Below are 22,974 nucleotides of genomic sequence, written 5' to 3'. Positions count from 1 at the left end.
GAATGCAAAGCCATTTCGTCAGGTGGTTTACAGAGTAGGATGCAAAATGAAGCCCTAAAAACTGAAGTCAGAGTTAGGGAAATAAATTTTAGTTTTATCTTGAAAATGGTGAACCTGGAATGACAAGAAGATGGGGACTCCTAGGTGAAAACACTTGTGAGGGAAGACAGAAAAAACAGAGAATTAGAAATTCGGTCTCAGATTTTATTAGCCACTTACTCTTTCCACAAATAGTTACCAAATGTCTACTATGTGACACTCCCTATGCAAAGTCCTTTTCATGTATTTTCTACGTTTATTTAATCCTTTTAATCAAGTCAGGAGGTTGGCACAATCGGTATCATCAGTTTAGGGATGAGAAAATCAAAGATTGAAGATGATCAATAAATTGCCTAAGACCACCTACCTGGTAAATCAGACAGCATGGTTTTAAACCCAAAACTAAAAGGACTGACAAATTAGAGTCATGAGAGAAGACACTATAGAACAACTAATGAAAACAAATGGCAATGCCAGGAATAAACATTTCATTTTCAATACAGAAGTACCATGTGGAAAATATATTTTAAAACTACTACTCAGACATCAGGGCAGTGGGCAAATTTTCCATTAAAATTATGGAGCCTCGGTGTCCATCGAAAGATGAATGGATAAAGAAGATGTGGTTTATGTATACAATGGAATATTACTCAGCAATTAGAAACGACAAATACCCACCATTTGCTTCAACGTGGATGGAACTGGAGGGTATTATGCTGAGTGAAATAAGTCAATCGGAGAAGGACAAACAGTGTATGTTCTCATTCATTTGGGGAATATGAATAATAGTGAAAGGGAATATAAAGGAAGGGAGAAGAAATGTTGGGAAATATCAGGAAGGGAGACAGAACATAAAGACTCCTAACTCGGGGAAACGAACTAGGGGTGGTGGAAGGGGAGGAGGGCGGGTGTTGGAGGGGAATGGGTGACGGGCACTGAGGTGGACACTTGACGGGATGAGCACTGGGTGTTTTTCTGTATGTTGGTAAATTAAACACCAATAAAAGTTAATTAAAAAAAAAAAAGAAAAAAGAAAAAAGAATGATGTAAATTTTGAAGCTTTAAAAAATTAATGGTAGCTCAATAAAAAATTAAACTATCAAAAAAAAAAAATTATGTCTTCTCAGAAATGTACTTCTCTGTTTTGAGTACTTTTTTTTTTTTTTTTTTTTTACTATTGCTCACCCACTGACTGGTTCTGATGAAACCTTCAATTCTAGTACCCTATCCCTTTGCAAAAAGCAATTTCTCTGGAGATGGTTTCTTGACCAAAGGAGAGTCAATTCCAGCATTTAGCAAAGTTATTTTCTATGATGGGCAAGAAAGAGTCTCCTTCCTTTTAGATCTCTACACTTCGAGAATGTGAATATCAAATAGCCGGAGACCAAGCCACTTGCCACACAGAGGAAGTTTGTATGCAAAAGCAGAGAATGGGGCCAACAGAGAGAGGAAATTACAGATGGGAAAGATTTGACAGCCTACAAATCCTTGGATTTAGCTGTCCCTGAGGCAAGTTTTACCCTTTTTTCTACCAGATTAAAGTTTATGCCAATAAACTTTCCTTTTTTTTTTTTTTTTTAACTTATGCTAACTCACAGAGAATCCTCAAGAATACAAGTTGACCAAACAGGCGGTTTGGGTGATCTGTAGATTTCTAAGGTATCAGAGAACAACACTAGCAAAAAAAAAAAAAAAAAAACACAGCAAAAATGAAAAGATGATTCTAAGAGACATCATGGGCAGTTCCCAGAAACTTCTTAACAGGATGAATTTGAATTTGGTTCAGGATAGAGAACAGAGATTCCAAATTGAAGGAAGGAGCTAGATCCTCTTCTGACTGATTTATATTGTGGTAGCACCAGCTGATTGATTACATCGTGCTAGATACAAAGATACCAACTGATTTTTGCACTGTATCTAAGACACACATCAACCCTCTGTGCAAATAATATATTAACTTCTTTGACTAAGGTATTGCAACAACTGGCCCCACAACTCTCTAGATCAGTCGTATGTGTCTAATTTTTATAATTCCCCACCAACCCCTAAGACCACAGTACTGTCATGCCTGTCAAATTCTGTACCTTCTACCAAAACTTCTCTAAAGATTTCCAGCTCTCCTCTTTACCAGACAACACATCTATTTGGGACTTAGTCCTATCTTGCATTGATATTTTTCTTGTTCGATATAAAACCAGATATAATAAAAAAATTGAGAAGTCAATCTACATTCTGAGCCCTAAGCTCATAACATATTTATTCATAAATAATCTATTAGCAAAAATGAGTTCTAGTAATCATAGTCATCAGTAAAATAAGAATCTATCTTTAATTAACACACAATTATGTGCTATGGATACGTAGTTAATTCACGATAGATTCTTATTTTACTGGTGACTAATTACTATGGATTAGTATGTGGTTATAGAATATATGTAGTGTGTATGTGTGTGAATTCTCAGACACATTTCAAATAGTATATAGATTAAAGCATACTCTGGACAAAGACCAAAAGTCTGAGTATACTTATCCTACTAAAATTACTTATACATTCATTTCTATTTTAAAATTCTATATAAAAATTTTCCTTTGTATGAAAGGCTATTCTGTAGTTTCAGGATATTTGGGTAGATAGGTCAGGCACCCGCCCTGTGCTCATGTGAGACTCAGCTGAAGAATTCAGGTTTGGACTCTCCCAATTCCTAGTTACTCGATCTAGAGGCAAGTTACTCTACATCCCTCACTTGTCTTCTCAATGAAGTTCATATAACAACTCCTTTGTCATAAAAACTTGGTAAAGATTCGCTAAGCTAATGTTTGTAAAGCCATTAAAAGACTCTGCAGCACAAACACTTCCATTACTGTATCATTTATCACATTTTATTGCCATCATCACCATCCTCACTCTCTAGGTCTCTAAGAAATACTGCAGAAGTTGTACAGCCTTAACAGAAACTACTGGTTCCTTAACAAAGTTACGACTTCAACAGGTATCAAATTTAAATTATAACAATGAGTAAGAATTGCCAACATGTTTTCCTATGGAGAGTGAGTTTTTAGTATGTGTAATATGTTACCACTACAAAGTGTGAACCTTCTGAGTGAAAGATTTATGCAAACATCTCTGAGCAGTAAAGTACAGGCCTTCTCTGTGACCTGAATTACTCTGTGAAAAAACAAACAAACAAACAAACAAACAAACAAACAAACCTGCTATGGTGAAAAACTATAGAAATGCTTCTTCTTTCACAAAGAAGCTCCTTGAATTTTCTGTTTGTAAGTTTCTTTCATGTTGTTATTTTGAGTTTTGCAAAGAACTTTCATTTAACCCTTACTCAAACTGGCTCTCTAGGTCTTATTCTCAATGTGCAATCAAAGAAAATCTAGATTTCCATGTGTTAAGGCTCCTTTAAAGAATTGCCAATAACTTAATAGAAGTTAATAAAAAGATAAAGACAATTTTCATTATGCGTATATCATCTGTTACCAGGATTAAGTCACATGCTTTCATTAATTTCAGTTAGACTATGCTTACTTATCTGAATATCAAGTTTCTACTTTGTCATTTTCAATTTTTTGAAAAATATTTTTTTTTCATCTTTGGACAGTCTTGTAACTTTGTCTAATGACCAATCTCTTTTTTCCCTCAACCCAGAAAAATACATACTACTTTCCACTTTATAAGTTTTGAAGAAAATTCTCATTTTTATTCATTCCTTAAAATTTCATCAGAAAAATAGTTTACTGAGAAAAAGTTTGTATATATAAATGAAGAGTTAAAAATGAAAATGTAGTATACTTCTACTTCTTAGTGAATAATCAGCAACATCTTACTATATACTTGTATATGTCTACATATAAATATCTTTTCAGGAAGACAAGATTGTTTCTTTATGTTCTGTCTCTTGAATATAATAAATGGCATGAACATTTTCCCATTTCATACAATTTTTAATAAGACAATTATTCTTAAAGTTAATCTTGTGAAATAAAGCATGTTACTTGAAAAACAAAGATTCTCAGATAATGTTATTTGAAAACCAAAGATTCCATACTTCTGTGCATGTCACAGATATCAAGTTAAATGGGGTTAGCCAGGTTTATTTAGTATAGCACCTCTCTCTTTTTAAAGCTAATCTACATATGATCCCCTAAATGGGAGATTGCCTAAATGGGAGCTTTGTTTCCCAAATACGCTTGGTTATGCCATCCTCCACCTGCAATATATCTCTTGGACAAATATTCTATGGATCATCTTCTAGGAAATATTAAACAATGATTTACTTAGAATGATCATATAGTATTTTTTATGTGTACAGACCATAATTTGGTTGTGTATTCCTCAACTATTAGACATTTTAATTGTTTCAAAGTACTTGCTATTATAGAAGAATAAATGTATTTTTCACATATCATTAGTCAGTCCTGATTTTTTTTTTCTTGAAAATAAATACCAAGAAATGAATGAATAAATGGCATGATGACCTTTTAAGTCTCTTGATCAATAGCGATACTAATCTTCTAATACCTGTATCAGCTTACATTCACATCAACAGGACTGAAAATGCTTATTGCCACATGCTTTTACTGATACCAGGCGTTATAGGTTTTTATATTTATTTATAAATAGGTCTACTCAGTCAATAGAATGAGAATGAATAAAAAAATATAAAGAAGTAAAACTATCTCTATTGGAGAATGACAATATATATATAGAAAATTCCAAAGAAGTGATAAATCATTTCAAACAATAAAAGAATTCAGTGGAAAAAAAAGGATAAAAAATGTACATATGTAAGTCAAATAATTTTATATATACTAATAGTGACTGTTCTGATAAAGTAAACCTATTTTAGTAACACAAAAGATGATACATATAGCAATAAATTTGATAAGAATTATGTAAATGTAAGAAAAATGTAAAAACATCCCTAAAATACTAAAAGAGACTTGACCAAAATGAAAGATATCCCCTCTCCTTGGATAGGACAACTCAACAAAATAAACATGTCAGTCATTCCTAAATAATTTATAAAGTCAATACAAACATAATGAAAATATGAGTAAATTTTATACAGTTAGAAAACTCAATTCTGAATTTTTTGTGTAAAGATGAAAAGAGCCATGAAAGCACTAGAAGAGAAAAAATGTAAAGGTATTTTAGCACTACTATATACTATAAAGACCCTATAATTAAAACAATGTTGTACTGACATATGAGTAGATAAATGAACCAAGGGAATAAAAAATTTTAAATTAGAATTTAACTCTTAAGTAAATTTAACATAAGACAATAGTAGCACAATTAAGAACTGAGAATAAAGATGAGATTTTTAATAAATAGTTTTGGGAAAATTGGGTAGAAATTTAGAAAAATATAAAATCAGGTTTTTAGTTCACACTACACACAAGAACAAGCTCCAAGTGGATGAGTGACCTAAATGTAAAACTTGAAACTGTCTAGTTTCTAGAAGGACATATGGGTGAATTCCTGTTTCAATATGGTATGAGGAAAAGCTTTCAAACTGTAACTCAAAATCTGAAATTCAATACAGAGAAGATTATAGATTTGACTATGTAATTTTTAATCTGCATGACAAAAACACCATAAGGTTCAGAAACAACCAAAAATGAAGAAAAAATATTTGCAAAATATAACAAAGAAGATCCAATATCACTTATATATGAAGAGGTCTTATAAAATGAAAGACAAATGACTTGAAAAAAAATGAGGAAAAGCCATGGATAGATAGTTCATACAAAAAGGTAAAAATATATTGAAATATATGAAAAATATTCAAATTCACTTGTAGTTACAAAAATACAAATTAGGGATCCCTGGGTGGCGCAGCGGTTTGGCGCCTGCCTTTGGCCCAGGGCGCGATCCTGGAGACCCAGGATCGAATCCCACATCGGGCTCCCAGTGCATGGAGCCTGCTTCTCCCTCTGCCTGTGTCTCTGCCTCTCTCTCTCTCTCTGTGACTATCATAAATAAAAATAATAATAATAATTAAAAAAAATAAAAAAAATACAAATTAAACCAACCCATATTTTAATCCACCAAGCTGGCAAAAGTTTCAAAAACATGATACTTAATATCAGAAAGGCTATGAGAAAATAGACCTATAGTGATAAAGCAAATTGGTGCGATCCTATTGACTGGAAATTTGGCATTTTATTAAACAATAAAATTATCCATTCATTTACCTTTTGGGTCAACATTCCACTTAACAGAAAAAATTTTGTAGATATACCTCCAAAACTATATATGCTCAAGGTTATTTATCAAAACATTGTTTATAATTACAAAAAAAAAGTTTGAATTAAATGTGTGCAACCACACAGTGGAGCATTGTTTGGCTATATAAATAAAGAAGGAAGAACATATTTATAGACTGAAATGAAGTAATTTCCAGACATGGAAATGTTTATCATTAAAAAAAGCACAGTCTATGTGAATGTGTATAATATACCATACTTCCTGTAAGAAAGGTGATATAAAAGTACGCATGCATCTGTCTGTGTGCAAAAGAAATACAGGAAGTATAAATTAGAAACTAAAGAGATTGGTAATGTGCAGATGGCAGGTAGGAAATGGCTGGAAAGAAGGAGAAAATAGAAACAGAGCAGCCAGGAAGAAGGAGTGACACTGCTCTGAGCATCTCCTTGTTTACCTCTGACTCTTGGAACCATAGTGACAGTTGACATACCCTTCCCAGACCATAAAAGTAAACTAGAATTAGAGAGAACATACAAAAGGAAATACCAACATTAAGAAATAAACTTATTTTGCAAATAAGTAGCATAACCATGGTCACGTGGAATGGAAATAAAGAATTTAACTGGGAAAACAGTTAAATAAAATAAACAACATTATAAGGTGAAAGATGAAAAGACTGTGCATAAATGCTACCGTGTAATTAGTACAAGTGTTTCCCACAGAGATTTACATTAGCAATTCAGAAACTACTCCAGTTGAATAAGTAAATATACATAATGAAAGCTAAGGTTCTCATTATGAAAAGACATCATAAATCAGTTAAGTGGAAGGCTTAACACACTGTGGTGTTGGAACAGAATCTGAGGTGGCCATATCAGATCCTGTCTTTTAATATATGTACAGATAAATAGAAAGTATGGTTGTGAATGTGTGGATTAGTACAAATGCATATTATTTTCTAGTCATATCTGCTTAGAAGGCCTAGAAAAAATGACCCCAAAGTCTATGAGCACACCTAGAGTCCAGATTTTTGCTTCTAAACAAACAAACAAAAAGAAACAGCTCCTTGGAGAAGTTGTTGACATCAGAGCTTGGGCTGGGAAAACACAAGAAGAACAAAAATATCTTCTTTGTGCCAAGAAGCTAGGAAATGCTCAGAGAAATGTTTGTGAAAAGAACCACAAGTCTGAAAGATGTCCTGGTGACCAAAATGGCAAGTGTTTGAGCCATAAAAATAATCAAAGTATTGAATTGTAATCTATAGACTTAAATGAACATCTAAGAGTCCTCACTGATATTAATTAAAATATATAATTAAAGAGAAGGGATAGCTGTTCCTTAAGGAAAGGCCAAATTAATAAATGTAGAATGCAGAGGAATACATAGTATCACCCTAAAATAAACACCACAATAATAATTGTTGCAACCAAGACCCATGGTGAATGCTAAAATCAGTAAGGAAAAGTTTGAGGGAACAAGACTTGGAAAATCCCCAAATACCATAGGTAGATTCTGAGAAAAGTGTTATTAATTTTTAACAATGGGTGATATTTGAATAAAGCCTTAAGTTCCATTAATAATATTGCACCAATGTCATAATCCTGAGAATAGACAAGTGGTTACATGAGGTATTAACATTAAAGGGAGAAAGATGAGCTGTATAAAGGAACTATTTGTATAATTTTTGCAATTTTTCTGTATGCATAAAATGATTTCAAATAAAATGTTCTAAAAATTCAACTTCTTAAAAAAATATGATTGTGAGCGTCAAGAACCTGCCCAGATAAGCAAGTGCTTATGCACTTTCTCTCCTTTCTTCAGACTCCTAGTTACTTTCCCTGTAATAGCTCAGAGATGAGTTCTAGAGAAGTTTTGACTTTTTTTCTCATTATTCAATATTTAAGTATGGGAGAAATTCTCAAGTTTTCTACATGTTAGGCAGAAGCTGGAAATCTAAAATATTCTTTAATTGCATAACCAAACTCTCAGGAAAATAAGTGAAATAACCAGGGCCTTAAAACAAAGATAAAACAAAACAAAACAAAACAAAATCATGGATGTGGCACATTAAACATGGCTGTCATTGATTAGCACATCAAAAAAATTGCAACCATCATTAATGTGCCACACACGTAAATTAAGATCGGTAGAATTAAATAAAATTAATATCAACACAAACTTTACCTGGTAAACTATTAAAAAGTGAATGCTTATGTATTTGACCTGTAGAATATCTGAGGTCATCATAAGATAGAGTCTTAAAAAGCAGAGATTTTATCATATCTGGGATTACTCCTATTTTCCAAGTAACTCAACTGCTATTGTCTTTAGACAAAGTCTAAGCATTGCTGTAGCCATGCCATGATTTTGCTCATTAACTTTTTTAGTTGCAGGCGTAACTGGTTTAGAAAGTGGAATTCTTATAGCAACGAAGCTAAAAGACCCATGTAGAGAAAAACAAATGCAAATAAAAAATTATGAGTGATGCACTTAGAATAAGGGTTTCTCTGGGGCTAAAGTTTTGGAAAACCTTCTCCATGAGGGAAGGCTAGTGAGTCCCCAATGTTATAAATTTATGGATGAGTTTTAGACTTAAGATGACAAAGAATTTTAGAGAATTCTCTAATCGTAAGATTAAAATGTGTGGGCTTTTAATGAACTGCTTCTGATTTAAAAGACAAAAACATATATGACATTATAATATATTCTAAATATAATAAAATTCAAAAGTATACTAAGTATCAGTTTAGGGACTTCTATATTATGAAATGGAAAAAGGCCTATGATTGCTATATTAATAAACATTAATATTGGACTGATGCTGGAAGATTAGAGAGAACCATCACTTGGATATTTCAAAATTTACTCATCTAAATAACATAAAAAGAATAGAGTTGCAAGCTTCCACAACCCGAAAATTCTCATCAGGATTGGTATGCCCAATTTCAGGTGATAGCATTTGAGTAAGAGTCCTGTAAAGCATTCAGGGAGCACAAATTGTCCCCCGTAAACCCAGTATTATATCCCTAAGGCTACAGAAGTTTTACATATAGAGTAATCCAGAGAACACCCGATTTCAGCCAGTTATGTTTCAACAGAAAATAGGATTACAGACTGTAGTGTATTCCCTTACCCCTAGGCAGGAACCTACATTTCCTGTTCTTATGCCTACAGACAGATAACAAAGACTCAATTTTTGCAGGAAATCATGTTAATAGCCCTCAAATTAAGTATAAAACCCTACATGCAGATAAATTAAGGCTTTTCCTTTTTACTCTTATTTTCCCTTTGACAAAGTTAATTTTTAACACCACCATTTATCTAACTTCAGTGCTAACCATTTCATTCCACAGAACGCAACAGGGTATAGAAGTGTATGTTATTCTGTGCAAGGAACTAGTTTTTCTTTCACTATATAGGAAAAATGTCTACATTTAAATCTTTCCATAATTGTAAAATTCTAATTCTTATATTTTTAGAAAATAACTCATTTTTGTCTAAATGGATTCACTAAAATTGTATTTTTATCTAACAAAAAATAAAATCACAATTGAGAGGTTTCATCAAAATGAAATACTGTTTAGTAGTTTGTGGGAAATAAAGATAATATTTTGAAAAATAAATTAACTACTTTAATATTTGGGGTCTAAATTTAATGGGAACCTTTTCCTTTCCAGTGGTGGTAGAAGTCCTCTTCATTAGATGGATTCTAAGTAGAGAATGGTTGCCTCCTATAGGAGGATCTCTGGCTAAAGGTTGTGAGACTTTCATACTGTGCACATGAAAGGGATTCCAATTAAAGTTGGTCTATTTTGTATGCTACTATTATATTATTTTTTAAAAATTAGTGAACACTTTACTGAAAGACAAGCAGAAAAACTCCTACCAGCATCAAAAGCAGATATTAGGGGAACCCGGGTCGCTCAGCGGTTTAGTGCCACCTTGGGCCCAGAGCGTAATCCTAGAGACCTGGGATCGAGTCCCACGTCAGGCTCCCTGCATGGAACCTGCTTCTCTCTCTGCCTGAGTCTCTGCCTCTCTCCCTCCATCTCTGTGTCTCTCATGAATAAATAAATAAAATATTTTTAAAAAATTTTAAAAATAAAAAAGCAGATATTAAAGAACTTACATGCCAGTTCCTTTAATTCACAACTCACACTTGTACCTTGCCAAACACACATACACTTCTACTAAATTCAGACACATGTATACACACACCGTTAAAAAAAAAAAAAGAGTACCATACTAGGAACAAAAGGACACAGTTTAAAATATATATAAAAACAAGAATGTCATCCATATATTTTTATTCTTCTTGACTTGGGTTCTAATATAGCACTCTTCCTCCCATCTGTGCTAACTAAAACATGAGACAACAAAAAAAGTCAAGATAAGACAAAAAAGTCAAAAAGGAGTCAAAATCTTACCTGTGTTACTGACTAGAGAATTTACATGACTAAAGCATGTAAACTAGATAGAGATATATAGATTTAAATATAGATTTAGACATAGATGTCTAATATAGTCAGGTAGACTTCCTTGTACTGAATTTCAAACTTAGAAAAATTTACTTCCTCAGGCAAGGTCGCTCAAAGGATTTACTTAGTTAGAATGCAGGGAATCCAACAAGGCATTCAACAATACTCAGGAGCAAAAAACAATGGAGTTGTTATTGCCCTTAGAACTATAGGCAGGAAGTGAGCAGGTGACTGCCAAAGTACCCGTACCCGAGAGAGTTGCCTGTTGAAAGAGCTACATCAAAGAAGACCTTTGCTGAAGGGATGCAGGCAGCCCACTGCAACCTAACAAAGAGAAACTTAAAGAAGGAAATACATTGACCTCATTTTTCCTTTCTGATCTACTGCTAAGTCTCTCCTTAGCTGAAACTCAACTCAAAGCCAGAGATCAAAAGTGTCTATAGATGTAGTAGAAGCTTTCCTGGGGTCGAAATCAAGACAAAGATGGGTAAAGAATGGATGCGAGGGAACAGATAGAAGATTTCTAACACTAATATTCACAAACATTCCTGAATCAGAGTAGTAGAGAAGATGTTCTCTCTGCAGCCATCTTGTTTTTGAAAGAAAGGAAGAGAGCCTGGTCTATGCAAGACTCTTTTCTCTTCCAACCAGGGGAAAGTAAGTGGAGGAATGGAAGTTAAAATGTTATTTTCCTTTACATGGAAGAAACAATAGTAAGAGAGGAGCCAGAAATCCTAAAAAAATTCCTCCAATTTTTGTTCTCATAATCCATTTGGTTAACTCTTAAGGTTTTAGTTAACCAGAGATACATATGCCCTACACCAGGACAGGTTATCAGCATGTAATAGGATAGTTCAGCACCACCCCCTGTACACAGACATATCTTTACGATGCCACACCACTCACACCAATCATTGCTCCATGTGGATATTCTCTAGAAGCCACTCTTAGACAATGCAGATTTTGCTATTGGAAGGCACAGACTTTAATTAAATGTCTTGTTGGACATTTTAATAATACCGATTGTTCTATTCCATGAGCAAAGAACAGCTTTCCATTTATTTTTGTCTTCTTCAAAGGCTTTCATCTATTTCTTGTAGTTTTGAATATACAGATCCTTCACTTCCTTGGTTAAGTTTATTCCTAGGAATTTTACTCTTTTTTTCATGCAACTCCAAATCATTCTTACCTTGAGGCTATGGATGTATTCACTATTTACTTCCCTCCCAAATTACATCTAGTTATGTCGTCCAGTATTGCCCACAAGAGATGTAATGATGAGATTAAATTTCAACATTGATGTATTAAAAAAAATTAAAATAGATTTATATTCAAATCTCCAGAGAGAACTTCAAGTCCAAAATTTAAATTCTCTTTTAGGTTAAACCTTAAGTATGTTAATGACTAAATGAATTATGATCCAAAAGCAAATTAACTTTCTCTTGTAACTTGATAAATTAAAGTTTAGAATTATTCCTCTCCAACTTCTTATGCCCAGTCACATTTAAGAAGAGTTCTCAGTGTTCTTTGAGGAACCATCACCTGGCCTAACTCTTACTGGCATGGATATAGTTAATTCAAGTTCTCAATAACCATACTGTTTTTTTTTTTTAAGATTTTTACTTTTTTATTCATGAAAGACACAGAAAGAGAGAGGCAGAGACACAGGCAGAAGGAGAAGCAGGCTCCATGCAGGGACCCTAATGTGGGACTCGATTCCAGAACTCCAGGATCATGCCCTGAGCTGAAGACAAACCTGCTTAACCACTGAGCCACCCAGGCATCCCATTATACTGTTTTTAAACCAGACTTTCATGACCTAATGATGTCAAGTACATAAATACGGGATTATCAGAGCCCTAACCCCCATTCACCACATTTAAAAAAACAAACAAAAATCTCCACTGCTAAGAGTAGTTATTTCAAGCTAATTTACATCATAAGTTTTCTAGTTTTAAGTGCTGCCAGACTGTAGCCAAGACTCAATGGAATTATCAATGAATCAGGTCAACAGAGAAAATCTTGGTTTTATTTTCACCACAAAGCCAAAAAATCTGTGTCCCTTTTTAAGAATCCACGATATGTAGTCTTAAAGCCAACGGGGAGAAATTTACTGATAACAAGTTAATTTTAACACTGTGAGCTTCACATATTTGGAGAAAAAACACATGCACATTGCATCTCTGGAGCGTGGAATCTCAGACACTGCAGACTTCTCACTAAATACAGACATTTGCAAAAGTAATGACTCCATACTGAGTCTAATTTGAGGCACCATTCTTCACAGACAATCAACTTAAAACTTAATTTCCATCTTGCCTTTGGGTCCTATGAATTGAGTATGGGCTTTATTCTAGTGACAGAGCCGTGAGGCTGTTGAGTAGCGCTATGCCACAGTGGCTCTTTCCATTGTGTTTTACCTTGTAACTGTTTAGTCCTGACAAATCTGCATGCCAGGGACATTCTCTCATTTGAATTTAATAAGCTAGATTTGAGCCAGCTTGAGGTCACATGTTTCAGAGGGAGGCCCCATCTTTTGGATCTGTAAAGCAAGTAAGTGTAACTCACATTAGTTCTTCCACTTTTTATCTCAAGGCCTCAAGTGCAAAATTGAGTTTAAAATAGCCAACTAGCACTGCCCATCTTATATCCACCAATTAAGGCATCTACCTCTCTACATGAGACATGAGGAGCTAAGAAATATTGAAATGTAAAAGTAGCAAATAACACTCTATCTTAAATATAAAGAGTGTGTATGCACAAGGACACGCTCTTTGTGAAGAACTGACAGTTGTGTTTCCATCAATCCTGCTGGGGAATAGATCAAATTAATCTAATTTACACTTTGTGCCTCTGCTAAGTCCCATGCAAGTAAGTACAGGGTGATTTCTGAGGCTCCCCTAGTATCATATCCATCTAAGGCTCCCACATATCTTTGTTTTGTTGAGGCTCCCAAGGCCCCACACATTTCCTGAGGCCCAGAAAGATTTTCATCTTTCTTGAGACATGAAGGGATGAGAATACTCTCTGAGGCTGTGAGCCTAAGTTACTCTCTTAAGTCTTGCATTATTGTAACTTTATTTATTGCCTATAAATGATGGCAGTTTTTCCTGTACAGACAAGTGGCTATTTTCCTCATGTGAAAAAATAGGATCTGCTTCCTTCTCTTGGATCTTGGTTGGCCATTGACAGTTATTTTGTTTTATTTTAGTTTAGTTTTTGTTTTTTAAGAGTCCACAGGCCTCAGTGAAGAGACCTGACCTTCTATATTTTTCTTATATTTATGTATTTTTTTCTTACATGGTATGGGCTTAGATCAGAAAACTTCTTGGCCAAGAACACTTGCAAAGTACTTTATTTGGGAAAGAAATATATTTTCCTGAGTATGTTACTGATATTTATGACATCAGTTAACCTGTCAGATCTAAAATACTGATCAATCTAGGCTGTCATTTTTATACCAAGTAGAAATAAAAAATAATTCTACCATGAAGAATAATTGGTAGCCTGAATTAAAGAAAAAAACATATTGAGTATTCACATAGATTTAATTAAAAAACAAGGGAAGCTTATTAAACTTCCAGTTTATAACTTTAATGAAAATTAAAAGATTTCTTAGACTGTCAAACAAAATAGTACCACCTCAAAAAATATTTAAAGATACTCATAAAATATCACTGCCAGCTATTGCTCAAGAGGACATTCAGGCAGAAGCATTACTATCTAATGATAAAATATTCAGTTAACCATGAATATATGATAGTTCCAAATTATCACCTGGGAACTTCAAAGAGATCTCAGAATAAGTGAAAATGCAATCCACAAACCAGAAACTACCTGTGCAATGTATACAACTAATTAAGTATGTAATCTGGGAAATGGCCAAGATGGCAGAGGAGTAGGACATCTTAGTTTTGTCTGGTCCCAGAAATCCAGCTGGATAACTATCAATTCATTCTGAACACCTGTGAACTCAAATGGAATACCAAGAAAAGAATTGCTGCAATTCTACAAATAAAAAGGCAACCATTTTTTGCAAGAATGACAGAACAGAAAAACTGCCCTCAAAAAAGAGAACAAGAGGCAGTACTGACTACCAGGGACCTAATCAGTATGCATATAAGTAAGATATTGGAACTAAAATTCAAAATAATGATTATAAAGATAATAGCTAGGCTTGAAAAAAAAAATAGAAGACACCAAAAAATACTTTTATGGAGAAACAAAAGAACTAAAATCTAATCAAGTGAAAAATCAAAAAGGCTATTAACGAGATACAACAAAAAATGGAGGCTCTAACTGCTAAGATAAATAAGGCAGAAGAGAGAATTATTGATACAGAAGACAAAATAATGGAGAAGAAAAAAGCTGGGAAAAAGATATATCAACAACTACTAGATCATGAGAGGAGAATTAGAGAGTTAAGTGATTCCATAAAATAAAACAATATTAGGATAATTGGGATCCCAGAAGAGGAAAGATGGGGTGGGCAGAAAGCATACTGGAGCAACTTATAGCTGAGAACTTCTCTAACCTGGGGCATTCAAGTCCAGGAGTCACAGAGAACCCCCCTCAAAATCAAAAATAGGTCAAGACCTTGACATATAATAGTGAAACATGTAAATCTCAAAGACAAAGAGAACATCCTGAAAGGATGTATAGGATACAAGGTTATTAACCTATAAGAGTAGAAACATTAGATTGGCAGCAGACCTATCCAGAGAGACCTAGCAGGCCAGAAAAGATTGGCAGGATATATTCAGGGTACTAAATGAGAAAAATATGCAGCCAAAAATATCTAGCAAGGCTATCATTCAAAATAGAAGAGACAAAAAGCTTCTAGGACAAACAGAAACTAAAAGAATTTGTGATCATTAAACCAGTCCTGCAAGAAATATTAGAGGATCTTTTAAGCAAAGAGGGACACAAAAGTAACACAGACCAGAAAGTAATGGAGACAATATGCAGAAACAGTGACTTCACAGGTAATACAATGGCACTAAATTCATATCTTTCAATAGTTGCTCTGAATGTAAATGGGCTAAATGTCCCAAACAAAAGACATAGGATATCAGATTGGATAAAAAAGCACCTGTCCACCTGGGCAGCCCGGGTGGCTCAGCAGTTTAGTGCTGCCTTCGGCCCAGGGCCTGATCCTGGAGACCCGGGATTAAGTCCCACATCAGGCTACCTGCATGGAGCCTGCTTCTCCCTCTGCCTGTGTCTCTGCCTTTCTCTCTCTCTCTCTCTGTCTCTCTCACTCTCACTCTCACTGTCTCTCATGAATAAATAAAGTAAATCTTTTAAATAAATAAATAAATAAGTAAGACCCATCCACATGCTGTCTGCAAGAGACTCATTGTAGACCCAAAGACCTCCAGAATGAAAGTGAGGGAGAGGAAAACCATTTATCATGCTAATGGACATCAAAAGAAAGCTCAAGTGGCAATCCTTATATCAGACAAATTAGATTTTAAACCAAAGGTTGTAATAAGAGATGAGGAAGGATACTACATCAGAATTAAAGGGTCTATCCAACAAAAAGTTCTAACAATTGTAAATATTTGTGTCCCTAACATGGGAGCAGCCAATTATATAAACCAATTAATAACAAAATCAAAGAAACACATTGATAATAATATAACAGCAAGGGACTTTAACATCCCACTCACTGCAAGGTAGATCATCCAAGTAGAAGATCAACATGGGAAAAACATCTTTGAATGATACACTGGACTAGATAGAATTTCCAGATATATTCAGAACATTCTATCCTAAAACAACAGAACACATATATACTTCTCAAGTGCACATGGAACATTCTCCAGAATAGATCATATCCTGGGTCACAATTCAGGTCTCAATTGGTGCCAAAAGATTCAGATCATTCCCTGTATATTTTCAGAACACAGTGGTTTAAAACTTGAACTCAATCATAAGAGGAAATTTGGAGAAACCTCAAATACATGGAGGTTAAAGAGCATCCTACTAAAAAATCAATGAGTCAACCAGGAAATTAAAAATGAACTTTAAAAAATTCATTGAAACAAAAGGAAATGAAAACACAACTGTTCAAAGCCTTTGAGATATACCAACGGTGGTCATAAGAACAAAGTATATAACAATACAAGGCTTTCTCAAGAAACAAGAAAGGCCCCAAATATACAAACTTGCAACCTTACACCTAAAGAAGCTAGATAAAGAACAGCAAATAAAGCCTAAACCCAGCAGGGGATAAAACATAATAAACATCAGAGCATAAATCAATAAAACAGAAATCAAAAGAATAACGGAATAGATCAATAAAACCCTTTGGTTCTTTGGAAGAATTAATAATATCAATAAACCCCTAGCTAGACTTATCGAAAGAGAGAGAGAGAGAGAGAGAGAGAGAGAAATAAATAAAATCACAAATGAAAGAGGAGAGATCACAACCAACACCAAAGAAATATAACTATAAGAAAATATTACAGACAACTATATGCCAACAAATTAGACAATCTGGAAGAAACAGAGGCATTCCTAGAAATGTATAAACTACCAGAACTGAAACAGGAAGAAATAGAAAACCTGAATAGACACATGACCACAAAGAACTTGAAATAGCCATCAAAAATCTCCCAACAATGCCACTCACAATGACATAGATGGAACTAAAGGGTATTATGCTAAGTGAAATAAGTCAATCAGAGGAAACCAATTATCATATTATCTCATTCATATGTGGAACTTAAGAAACAAAACAGAGGATTATAAGGGAAGGGAGTGAAAACTAAAAAGAGATGAAATCAGAGAGGGAGACAAACCATAAGAGACTCTTAATCATAGGATTCAAACTGAGTATTTCCTGAGGGGTGGGAGGGTGAGGTGGGGGATGGTGTAACTGGGTGATGAACATTAAAGAGGGCATATGATATAATACGCACTGGGTATTGTATATGGCTGATGTATCACTGAACTCTCCCTCTGAAAGAATTTAAAAAAGAATATAATCCATATCATACATAAAAATTCATATGAATAAATAAGAAAAGACAATCTATCAGAATATGAAGCAAAAACATGGCAGATTTTTCACTGAAAAGGAAACTTAAATGGCAAAGAAACATGAAAAGATACTCCATCTTCTTAATGATCACATCCACATTCTTGACAAGAATAGTTTGAAAATATAAAAGTAATTATTACCAAGAATGTAAAGCAATGATATCATATTATTAAATATGATAATAATATTTAAAGCTACTAGCAAAATTGTACCTTAAAGTATTTTTGAAAACTAGTATGACATAACTTTCTGAAAATGAACATGCACACATCTTACTGTCTAGAAATTCGTATATTAGCTATATTATATATGCATTGATAGACATACAAATATATATAGACTCATCCCATATAATTTAAAAAATGGCTGGAAATAGTACAACTGCTCATTGAAAGTAGAAGAGATAACTGAGTTATGTAATATTTATGTATTTGAACATGCAACTGTCAAAAATATAATGTGGAAAAGAAAAGTGAAGCTGGTAAAGAATACATAAGGAATGTCTTGATTTCTGTAATATACAAAATAGGCACTACTAAACCACTAAATGCACATATGTGTGTGTGCAGAAAACAATAGCTGCGCTTAATATAAAACTCAAATTTTCTTTGATGTAGAAGGACACAGAATGTGACTGGCAATAGGATCCTTCCCACTTACTAATAGCATTTTATTATTTGAGCTAAATGGTAGCTTGGGTGGTCGTTGTTAAAAAGCAATTAATTATATATTCACATACTAATTTTGCCTATAATTTATATGTATTTATATACATGTTTTTTACATAACTACTTAATATGTATAATAGCCTCCTCCTTAAAAAACAAAAAAATTTTGAAAAAATACAAAATAAAGTTCAAGCATCAAGAGCTGCTGCTCAATTTTACAAGTATATACCAACAAAGATGCCCATTGGGGACTGAAGAGGGAGCACATCTAAGAGACCTCCAGGAAGACATAAAGTCTCCACCCTAAAAAGACAATCTACAAGTATACTTCATCCTGTTGGTTCACATAGTTCCTCTTTCAAAATCTCCATGTATAGTCCATATCAAACACTACGTGGTGTCAACCAAGAAAAATCCAAATGCAAAGAAAAATTCAAAAGAAAATAAGATTTGGATAACTAAACCTCACCATTTAAGAAAAAGTAACATTTTGAAAGAAATGTATTATGCAAATGGAAAAATTAATACCTGAGGAAAAAGAGGTAACAGAAGCAGAGGTTTTGACATAATTATAATATCCTCTTTGAAAATATTCCTAACAAGTTATAACAAACCTTAGACACTTTTTTAAATATAAAACTCAATAGTTGGAATGAATATATAAATGGTAAAAATGAAAAACGAATTTGTTAGATGGAAGCTCAAGCCAATGATTTCTTCCAAAATGCAGACAAATACGTGATCAAGGTTAAACAAATTAAAAATATATATATATACAGTCTAGTTGTAGGAGAGAATCGACAGGATGCATTAAAGTAAATGAATAAATATTATAAAAATATTTTTAGAGACAATGAAAACTCTAGTATTCAGACTGAAAGGGTTCACCACATGTAGTACAGGAATGTGAAATTTTAAGATACTGAGTACACATATAAAGAAAATTCAAACTGCTTTCGAGGAAAAAATGATAGGTTATACTAAGGTACAAAAATTCTATTGGCATCAAACTTTCCATTGTCAACTCTAGATAATGAACAGAAAGAGTAAATCAGTTCCAAGTACTGAAGTAAAATTATTTTGACCTAGATTTTTATACCCATGTATTCAAGGATATTGCTGATAGTACGACACCAAAGTGTTACCAATCATAAATCTTTTCATTAAAAAGAGGGGGAATGGGCAGCCCAGGTGGCTCAGAGGATTAGCACCACCTTCAGCCCAGGGTGTGATCCTGGGGACCCTGGATCGAGTCCCACATCGGGCTCCCTACAGGGAGCCTGCTTCTCCCTCTGCCTGTGTCTTTGCCTCTGTGTGTGTGTGTGTGTGTCTGTGTTTGTGTCTCATGAATAAACAAATAAAATCTTTTAAAAAGGGGGGGGCGGATGCTCATTTACCTTCCAATTATATCTCTGAACATCTCTTTATTAATGACTTCTAGAACTTTGGCTAAAAAAAAACTAGAGCTGGAATAAAGCAATTTCCACTTCCCAGTGTAATATAATAATTTGAAGCGGGCAAACACTCCCATTAAGAGCCAGTTGAGCCAGAAATTTTACAAAGATAATGCATTTAAAAGTAGGGCAGAAAAAAACATGGAGAACTAGACAAACTGAAATTCTGAAAAAGGGAAAAACTTTCATAGGTTTTGAAACTGTCCCTAGGATAAAAGCCACATTGGGATTTATGGTAAATGCTGCAAATCAGTCCGATAGCTGCTTTAGAGTATGGAGAAGTGTGCTGCACTTTCACTTGAAGGTTTGAAGGGGGGTAAAATGCAGACTAAAGATTTCCAACACATGGATATTTTCCTCCTTTTTGCTATCCAAATATGAAATTTACACTGGGAAAGAAAACAGAGTCAGATCAAATATCTGAAAAGAGGATTCTTTTGGTGCATAGAGAAAAGGACTAGCCCCAAAATAACTTACAACTTAAAAGGGACCTCAGAACAACTTATTGAAATTAAAAACCCAGAGCTAGTGGCTTAAAAACACAGAATTGAGGAGTAGTTAAATGACATCAATTATACACATCTAATTTTGCTAATATTTGACAAGAGCTAGAGGTAGAGGGTTAAGGCTTGCAGGGTCCACTATTGGAGAAGTCTACGAGCTTTTCACCATTGCTAACCTCTGGAGAGTCAAAGATTAGAGGTTTGAATACACATATACTTTCTCTCTCAAAACATCTGCCAAAACATTATTAATCATGTGGTTTGATGGGCTAAAGAAATAAGTCAAAATCTTATGAAAAACAAACAGAAAATGGGGCACTTGGGTGGCTCACTTAGTTGATTTGAGTGTCTGACTCATGATTTCAGTTCAGGTCATGATATCATGGGTCATAGGATCAACCCCCACACTGGGGGCCGGGGTCGGGAGGATCCATGCTCAGTGGAGAGTCTGCTTAAGTTTCTCTTCCTCTACCCCTCACCCCACTCTCTCATGTGTGCTTTCTCTGGAATAAATAAATCTTTAAAACAAAACAAAACCATAATTTATCATGGTTTCTTTGTATTGAAAGATAAAGAGCAACGAGACTCTTGACTGTAGGTTTTGGAAGGCCTGCCTGTGTCTCTGCCTCTGTGGAACTGTGACAGAAAACATGCTTAAACAAGTCAATAGAACTGGAACTGTGACAGAAAACATGCTTAAACAAGTCAATAGAAATATATTCTAAGTGAAACACTGTTTTGTTTTGTTTTTTTTAATAGGAAAGGAAAATTGTTAAAAAAAGATTTAAAATTTTTTCTTCATGATACATGGGGGAAAATATGTAATATACTTCAATAAGAGTTTTTAAAAGAGAGGATAGAGAGAACCCAAGAAGAAACATTTGAAGATAAAGTTAACAAAAAATTGTTAAAAATTGGTATTTGTTGACATAGTAAAGATATTTAATGTCATTCACATAGGATCAGTTTAAAAAGAAAATCATTGTAAAGTTTTATGCTGCTGGACAATCTAAGAAAAAAAAATTTGTCAAAAGAACTACAGTAAGGTTATCACATAACTTTTAAAAAGAAACTATGGAAGATAGCAAACAATGGAACAGTAATTTAAAGTATGTAAGAACAAAATTAACATCTACAAATTTATATGAGGCAAAAAACCTCCAAAATGAAGGTCTAATAAAGTTTTTTTTTTCAGACTGAGGAAATTCATTGCCAGCAGGCATTCTTTAAAAGAGACTCTAGGGGAATTAGGCTAAAGGAAAATGAACCCAAAAGACACATGAAATACAACTAACAAATACAATAGAGGATAAATATATGAGTAAATATAGGTCAATATTGATTTTTTCAAGCAATCATATCTTTCTTGGAGTATAAAATAGACTCAAGACTAAAATGAATGATAACAGGAAGACAAAAACAGAAGGTTACAAGGTATTGAAACTCCAACTGTGTTACAGATATAGTAAAAATAATAAAATAAACATTAATAGGGGCTATGTGGAATAAGTCTTCTGACTTCTTTATAGGGCATAGAGAGCTGGAAAAAGTATTGCTTTAAGAGCCAGAACAACGAAAGGCAAATAATCTGCTGTATCAAAACATTTACTGAATTCTTGGGACAGCTAAACACACAGGATAGCTAAGCTTTAAAGTAAAGACCTTGGTGGCTCAGTCAGTTAAGCATCTGCTTTTGGCTCAGGTCATGATTCCAGGGTCCTGGGATTGAGTTCTGTATCAAGCTCACTGCTCAGCAGGGAGCCTGCTTCTCCCTCTACCTGCCACTCCCCCAGTTTATGCTCATGCTTGCTGTTTCTCTCTAACAAACCAACTAAATAACTTACTAACAAAAGATAGGTGCTTTCAAATAGAGATGTGGCAAGAGTATTTGCTTACCAGGACAGCCTAAGGTTGAAAGTGAACTAGCACAGAGACCCCCCTGCAAGCCACAAACACAGGGGAAATGTGCATCTAATCATGGGACCATCTCCATGGACATTACTGGGTGCTCACAAGAAAGACTAGGGACAAGACGACAAGCCAAACAAAGCAATACATATAACTTTCTTCATGTTATATTTCTACACATTTACAAATATTTGTAGGTGAGAGGCCAAATATTTTTACAAATGCATAAAAAGTTTCCTGCAATGAATTGGTAGTCTTTTGATTATATTTTGGTTTTTCTCCCTTTTCACAAACTTTCCCCCCATAAACCAAAATACATTCATGCAAGTGTATGTGCAGAATTATGCCACATTATCCCTTAAGTAGCTACATATCTTTTTTTCTTAAGATTTTATTTATTTGAAAGAGAGAGAGAGAAAAAAAACAAACAGAACATAAGCAGGGGGGGTGGATGAGGGAGGAGGAGAAGCAGGCTCCCTGTTGAGAAGGGCATCCAATGCCAGGCTCAATCCTAGGACCCCAAGATTATCACCTGAGCCAGAGCAAACGTTTAACCAACTAGGCCACTCAGGCACCCCTAGGTGCAGGTCCTTAATTTTTCATGGATATAGATGGTCCTGTTTAAACTCTGTGCATTTTATTCAAATTAATTCTAA

The sequence above is a fragment of the Vulpes lagopus genome, chromosome 8 (genome assembly GCF_018345385.1).
Source record: "Vulpes lagopus strain Blue_001 chromosome 8, ASM1834538v1, whole genome shotgun sequence".
Classification (NCBI taxonomy): Eukaryota; Metazoa; Chordata; class Mammalia; order Carnivora; family Canidae; genus Vulpes; species Vulpes lagopus.
This window is presented reverse-complemented; position numbering follows the sequence as displayed.